The following is an 8,506-nucleotide window of genomic DNA, read 5'->3' as shown; positions in this document are numbered from 1 at the left end:
CACCTGATACGCAACAACGCAAATCTGTTGATCCTGTTTAGACAAGACGGAACTAATCTGAGACATGTGTACGACAATTACGTGAGCCCCCATATGTCGTATGAAGATTTCTGCGCGTTGTGGCGCGAGTGTTGGCGGCGCAGGTACGGTTTCGTGGTGATAGACAAGGACAGCGCGCTACAAAATGACAGATACAGACGGGGATTCAACGACTTTGCCGTACTGTAGAGCGATCAGTAGCTGTCAAACCTTCCGAGAGCGATGAGCGACGCGAGGGACACCGCTGAACGAGAGAAGACCGCGCGACAGATCGCTAAAACGCGCGCGTCGATACGCAGAAAATACAGAACGTTGAAAACCGGCAGGATGGAGAACGAGATCGCTCTCGAAAGACAATTCAAGTCGATCGTCGACCCGTTGAAACAAATCGTCGAACACGTCGAGATAGGCGAATCCAAGAACGACAATGCGATGGCGACGACGACGAAAGGAATCGTCATTAAAAAGAAACGCGAGGATAGCGAAGGTGACGACGACGATGAAGGAAAATTCGCGCGAAAGATAATATCGAGACCTAAGAAAAGAAAAAAACAAACGAGCGTCGAGTCGGAGATGTTCGCGGTCTATTCCACGCCTCTGGAACCGCGAAAGTTATCACTGTATAAGCGAAGGGGGGAGGAATAAGTTTTCGAGACGGAGAACGACGCGTCGCCGTTGTCCTCCCTCGAAACGTCCGTGAGGGACGTTCTACGAACGCCGCAGGGTCACGAGGAACTGCACAGTCAATTGGGACGAAGATACGTGGACGCTCTTCTAAGCGAGGACGCGAGAAACGATTCCCGATGACGTAATTTACACCGCGGACGACGTGCAAAAGTACAGAAATATACTGTTGGCGACAGATGCTTACAGACGCGGTCACAATGCCCTTAAACCCATCATGGGTAACAAAGGACATAAATATAGGCACATTATCGCTCCATTGACATCGCAAGATAGAATCGGCAGTAATAGAAAGGGCGCTGGCGTGACCAGATTACCGTCGATCATGAGATTGAATAACAATACAATAGATTACGTTTATTGGAACGACCCTAACGAATTAGTGGATCGTTTTTGATTGCTCGAGGCTTCTCGTCGAGCGGGCAACGACGCGCACGGTAACGAGATTCAGTCGATAATCGAGGAACTTCGCGAAGTCGGATTGAAAATAAATAAATTGAACCGTCGCGTCGACCGCGACGGCATTGCAATTCTCGACGAGATTTTCGCAATGTCGGTGAACAAATTCGGAATGTCTCTGAGGAAACGCGGCGACGGCGGTGGACTCGCAACGAAAAGATCGCGATCCTTGATCGACTTCCTAAGAAACTACGTGCGAGACCGCGCGCTCTGTTTGAACAAGGATTTCTACGACGCGAGGGAGCGCAAGCTACGACGTCTAGCCGCGCCGGAGATCGACAGCGACGCGACGAACAAGAGTTACGTCGAACGCGTGCTTCGAGAATCGGTGAAGGAGATCGAGTCGTTTTACGAGAAAACGAATAAATCGTTGTCAACGGTGAAAAGCGAGGTGGATAGAATAAACGGCGGCGTGAACGGACTCAGAACCGCGTTGAGCGAATTTAAGGAGACAGAAAAGACGCGGGAAAAACAGATTCAGAACCTAGATAAATTCAGATTCACGCATACGAAGCAGATACTCAACGCGCGGAAGGCCATCGGAGAAACAACGGGCAAGAGAAATTCTTTGAGAAACGATGGCAACGTAGATAAGATAAACAACGTCATGAGCGGACTCAGAATCGCGATAAACTATTTTCTAGCCAAATTCCACGAGATTGAAAAAGTGATGGTGAGCGATACATATTACAGTTTTTTTTGTTCGCCTTAATGTAAGCTTAAAATATATATATTTCTTAATAATGATAGCGATATTTATTTTTTTCTTAATGTAGATTTGAAACAAAAATTATGTGGGAACTTCAGCTTCCTATATGTAAAATCAACGTTTTCTCACCACTAAAAAAAAATCATCGACCATCGTGGGTAGGATTTAGACAGTTTAAACATTCCTGCCTTCCCACGATCGCGCATATAAATCTAACCCATAAAACGCATTGTGTGTGTGTGTGTACTTTATTGCTAAAAAAATATAACGTTGATAAGAAATAAGTTCCTCTTCACGACGGTATCCTGTAATGCCCCCACGGTAGAGTGTCGTACGAGTCGGAAACGACGTATCGCTTGTCGTCGTACTGGCTGAGAGCGAGCTTCAACTCGGACACGGTGTACACCTCGTGTAACGTCGAACGAATACACGACTGACGCCTAGACTGCTCTATCGCGTCTCTCAGGCAATGCATATAATCGTCGAACGTTATCGTTCTCGCAACCACGTTTGTCTTGACGCCCTTTATTTTTTTTGTGTCGCTCTTTCCCTCGACTCTCAAGCCATACATCTTCGTCTTCAGTCTAACGAATTCTGTCATGACCGCGCCGTCGTTCTCGTCCTTCATCAAACCGGGTATCTTGTTGTTGACGCGCGGCATGCGGTTCGCGTTGTTCTCGGGGTAGCCGCGTGTCGAATTTCGCGATGTCGCATTTCATACCCTCGTACGCGTCGTCGCACTCGAAAAAATATATGAGACTGTCGGTGTCCATGTACATTATCTTAAACCTTTCGCGATGCAGCGGCACCATGTAGTCGTAATGAAAATCGTAGACGCGCGTCTTGGATATCTTGAGAATGCACATACCGACGTAGATGGGTTTGTTCAACCTCACCTTGAACTTGCGCAACTCGACGACGATCAGATCCTCCGCCAAGACGCTTCGACTGTAAAAATTCGGTTTTGCGATCATCGCCTCCGCGCCGTATCTCCCATCCCAACACGTCACGAGACGCACGTCGACGTAATCTCGCACGTTTTCTATAGTCTTACCGAATACCGCGTTGTTCATTAATTTGTACATTTTTCTTTCAAAATCGTTGCTAGCGCAAGTTCTGAATCCCGTATTAAGCTCTATGTATCCGCAAAGCCACGGAGATTGCGCGAATCGAAGCGCGCGATGAATCCTCATGACGCGCAATCCGTATCGAACACATTGCTGTAGATTACGGTAGTGCAGCACGTAGCGTGACTTATCACACAGAGTAGCGAGGAGTTTAGTGCACCGTTTCCCGAGAAGCTTATCGCGCGTCGGGCAGAACGGAAGGTCAGCGTGAGCGTCATGAAGTTCACGCAGATATGCAAGGTTGACCTTCAAAATGTAACCGACAGCGTCGTCGACCCATTGAAACTCCGCGTACGGCAACAGTTCGCACATCGCCCAGCCGTACAAATTATTCACGTCGAAGTACATGAGATACGTCGACGGTCGCGAAGAGTCGTGCGATTGCATGTATTTGTTGTTGGCTCGCGCGTACCTGTTAAGGGGATCCTATAGCGAAGGCCGAACTTCCTCGACGTCGGTAATGTCAACATTTCTAATCCTGTTTTCTATGTTATATATCTATGTCTGTCCTTGTCTAACCAGAGGCATCTGTCTTTGTTCGATTGCTGCGCCATCTCTCGCTACACGCAATACTGCTTATCCTGTCAACCTAAATGTGCTTTTACTTAATAAAACTTCATTTTACGGAATCTTTTTTTTTAGACGTTGAATCTTAGTTTTATTTACACGATATTGTTCCTACATGTTGTTCCTACGTCGCCTTGGTGTCATTATATATATATAAACTGCAGTACTTTTGTTATTGTCGTCAGATGACAGTTGTATGTGCCCAAATTAGTAAAATTTTTAATTTTTTTTTGTTTCCGATATGAAATCGTACAACGCGATGTAGATTTTTGTGCGTACTTTAATTCTAGACCAAAAACTTTCAATTCTGTAAAGCCAATTCAAAAATTCCTTAAAATGAAAAAATGTCGGTAACTACCGCCACTATAGAATCCCCTTAAACCATTGACTCATACCGCCGCGTATACCGCGCTCCACGAACATTACCATGTCGATATCGGTGAGCAATTCGAATCGCACCCCCGTGTGCTTCACCATCGCGTCCCACGTGTATCCCGGTAGAGTGTAGTAATGCGCGAGATTCAATCCATAAGTGTCGATACAGGTGTCGCAAAAATTTTCGAAGACATCCGCCAGGAGAAGCACGTCCGTTTTAAGATACAGATCGCTGTACTCGCCGAGATTTCCCATACGAAAACAACGCCAGACATTCCGCGCGTGCTCGTAATCGCTATCGGTCGCGGTCTCGTCGGTCAACGAACTGTAAAAGGCCTCGTGCGGTGGTAATTTCGTCACCAGCAGCTTATCGAAGCCGTCGACGTACTCGTATGGAAATACGCCTTTACGCGTGAGCAGGTTGAAATCGCTTTCGCTCAGTTCCGAAAATTCCGAACGCGTAATTCTCAGCTTGTTTCTATCGAGATACGACGCCAATTTCTCGTGACTGGTGCTGAGAAATTTGAAGGAATCCACAAATCGCAACTTCGTGCAGTTTCCCCAGTTGGCGTCCTTAACATTCTTCGTGAACGATATGTACGTCTCTTTGGTGAGCGGTAATAAATCGATGCTACCTTCGAAGCTATTAGCTATATCCTTAATAATAAAATGAGCGTCGTATCCGGACAAATTGTGAAAGAAAACGGGAATAACGTACGAGTATCTGTAATTTAGATTACAGCGCGGGACCTCTGTAACTTCCGGTCAAGTGACAGTGATCGCGCACGCGTCGATTCTCCGATTTGAACGGTCTCTCGCATATGTGGCAGCTCGTCGCGCTCCAAAAATTTTCTGTTTCGTCCGGCGTGAGTTCCGCTATAGTCACGTTCGTCGAGAGTATCGTCTTCGCGCGATGCGCGATAACTTTAAGCTTGTTGACGAACCACGACACGCAGTTCTAGCGTACACCACAAAGGAAAGTCGCTTCTTCCTACTGTGATCGCAAAAAAACAGCCACTTGTCGTCGTCGTTGTTCGGGAGAACGATAGCGCAGTCGTTCATTTTTTCGCAGTCGACGCTGTGAGCGGACAATTTCTCGCTCGAGTACTGTAGATATCTGGAAAAAAATATGAATTATTTTTTTTTTCAGTCCACATACATCTGATTCGCGCGACTCTTTTTTTATACCTACCAATCGCACATGTTTTTCATATTCTCGTTCCTGTTCAACTGAGACCCCACCAATCGCGACAGATTCTTTATCCACACGAAATCACCGACGTTCGAGTTGTTTCGCGAATCTAACAGATTCAACAGATTGACGTGACTGTCCTTCTTATCGTCGGTCAGCCGCAAAGGAACGATTTCGTTTTTGTTCCGTTCCTTCCGCCAAGTGGTGAAAACATTGACGGACACGTCGTTGAGTCGTTCGAACCTCGAAATTTGCCTCAGAGTCATAAGAAACTCGATTCCGTTGAGATTCAGTATCGTCGAATAGTGGGGGTACGCGCTACTCCTGTCCGCGTTTCTTTCAACGGGATACAGAGCGGAGATTATCGCTCACGCGAAACACGCGTTGTCCGACGAACGCAGCGTGCATGGGATTGCACTTGTTCATGTTTACCATCAGGTTCAATATACGCGACAATGCCCAACCACTGTCGCGTTCCTGAAACTCATCCAGATCGCCAGAGTGGCATCGATCACGTATCTGTCGTACCACTCTCGCAAATCGGACATAGGAAAGAGCTGGCGATTTCTCGTGGCAACGCTTTTGACGGCGGTTTGAGCTCCCGCGACGACCATTGAAAACCGCCATTGAAAACCGTGTTGACCTTTAGGCACACGTGTTTCTCGTGATTGACGCGCACTTGTTCGAGCACCGTGTCCCTCGCGTCCTCGAGAAATAGTCGAGGATTGACATGATTTGAGTTTATTACCGCACCGGTCAGTACGTGACTGTCGAAAGCCGTCTTAATCTCCGTCCACGAAAATCCTTTGCTTGGTTCACCGTGACCGTCACCCACCTGCGCGAAACGTTGACGCAGAGCGTTTTTCGCTTCTTCCAATCGCGCCACTCGAGCGATAAGAGAATTCAACGTTCCGGTGTATATCGGCCAAGGTTTTTCAGGTTTTTCGGCATCTTTCTCGCAAGACGCAAGACGGTCGTCGCACCGTCATTCCCACTCGCGATACGCGTCCGGCGAGTCGACGCCCGTGGCGAGTTTGACGAGATCGCGATCCTCCTTCTGCATATTTTTTGATCGCTCAAAGACGTTTCTACGCGTAATGACACGTGCTCAGCCACATGGTCCAATCGTTGCTGTCTAGAGGTATACTGAATTCTTCGACAAATCTCCTTCAATCTCTCGAAAGACGATTCTCTCTGATCTCCCTTCGAAAACTTCCACACGAATTCCACGCATGTAAGACTTCGCTCTGGCGCTCTGAGCCACTACAGTTTTTATCTACATTTTCTTACGCGGAGACTGAAAACCGATCTCTCTTCTCATTGTCAGACTGTACGTCGTCAGATTCTATCGAGCGTTCTCCTTTAACGCGATCGCTTCGCGTTCGTGGGAGATCGGCAACGAGGAGTCGTCGAATTCGACGCTGTCCGTGTCGGACGACAACGACTCGCTGCAATATATCTCAAAATTGTCCGATAATGAGTCACTGTAAACTATCCAGGCCGGACAGAATTTCGAGATTGAGAGAGACCTCATCGTCCTCCTTCTTCTGATCCATCGTCGGCACGCCAGATAACGACTCAACGCCTCTGACCTGCGTCGCGATGTCTAGTTCAGCTTACATTTTTACAGACTTACTGAGATCTTCCACCCGCGTCGCGATTGGTCGGTGGCAATCGGAGAAAAAAAAGTAACGCATCGCTCGATACGTCGGTCAATCGTTCTTCGGTCGGGCGGTGACGCTTATTGCTTCTCGAGAGGACGAGGAGGGAAACGCACCGTTCATTTCCGCCCCTCTCGCCAATGTCGCTCGCGCGCGTAATTACGTGCGTGATTATTACCGTCGTAGCGGTAAATTGTAATTTGAATCAAGACGAGACTGTGATCCATTATCTGCAAAAATATGGCTATCTGGATAACAACGGTGTACAGCGATTTTCATCATCCAACAACACTACGCAGGAGTTCCATCGAGCCATCTCGCTGTTTGAAGAATTCTATCAACTATCCGGCAACGGAATTAAACGAAAAGACGCTGAATCGAAGCTTACAAAGTTCGTCCCGCTTTTGGACAAATGGCCGAGGAAACATCTCAGATGGAACTTCCACCTGACGAACGACAGGATCTTGAATACGGCCCGAGTCGCGTTCGATCTGTGGGCGGCGAATTCGTCGTTGACGTTCGAGAGCGATTTGCTAAATCCCGACATTCTGATATCGTTTTGTGAGAGACGTCACATGAAGCTAAACTCCCGACGAAACAAAATGTGTTCGGATTTGTTTGACGCTCACCCCACGGGGTGATCGCTCACGCGTTCTTTCTCACCGGAGAACACAATTTCATCTCGAAAGTGCACGTGGACAAAACAGAGACGTGGCACATACAGCTGAATAAGCATCCCCCGGGAAGGTACAATTTACTTTACACGCAGAAAATTTTTCTCGTAAATACAAGTATACACGAACAAAGTAAATACTGTTACACGCCGACGAGCGTTCGTCACACTATTTCTCACTTTCACACTCGCGGCGCGTGTCACGACACTCTCGCACAAATAAGATGACTCGTTTAGAAATCAGTAGCTCTTTATTACGACTCTCGATATATTAGAGGAGCTCGGGACGATACGTCCGAACGAGACGCGTCCCAGAGTAAATCTGAACATCAAGTAAAACAGGAAAATCAATAGTTAATTGAGCATCTCCAATCAATATTAGTAAACAGCATCCGTCGCTAAGGACGGTTCGCGACGCGACATTAAATAACGGGCGACTCGCATATACGCGCGACACGAGGACAGCACGGGCGTAACAATACCATATTAATCTTGCACGGCTAGGATATAATCATAATATGTAAAAGATTTCAAGAAAGTATAGGAAAATTTAGAGAGCAAAGAATAAAACTATACGCAGAAGTAAATATTTCCATCAAGTATGGGACTTTCGGGAGCGCGTTTTACTATGTTAATTTAAAGACGGATGATTCAATTATATCTTGTCCGATTGTATCTTATCCCGAATATGGCTGATGAACAAAAAACGAGACGTCTGTCGCAGTCATGTCAAAAACATAAGTTGCCGTTATAGGCTGTGGCGGTCAGCTGTCCGCCACGAGCAAACTTAAGAACGCTGTAGGGACTCTCCCGAGCTGCCCTAGATATAAAGGTCGATGTTGAATCTTAATCACGCGAGAATATACCGGCGATGCGCCGCGTAGCGGGCGCGAGCCGAACCTCACGCTGCGCGAGCCCGCGTTGCCGCTCGCGCCGCGCGCCTTCCGTCGTCCACGATCGCGGTTACTATCACATTTCTATGAAGAACATAGACTATTGCCAGATACGCAACGAATATTT

Source organism: Temnothorax curvispinosus, unplaced genomic scaffold, assembly GCF_003070985.1.
Source record: "Temnothorax curvispinosus isolate PA1 unplaced genomic scaffold, ASM307098v1 QBEX01000377.1, whole genome shotgun sequence".
In the NCBI taxonomy this organism is placed as follows: domain Eukaryota; kingdom Metazoa; phylum Arthropoda; class Insecta; order Hymenoptera; family Formicidae; genus Temnothorax; species Temnothorax curvispinosus.
The sequence above is the reverse complement of the archived record's forward strand: the minus strand, read 5'-3'. Positions refer to the sequence as shown.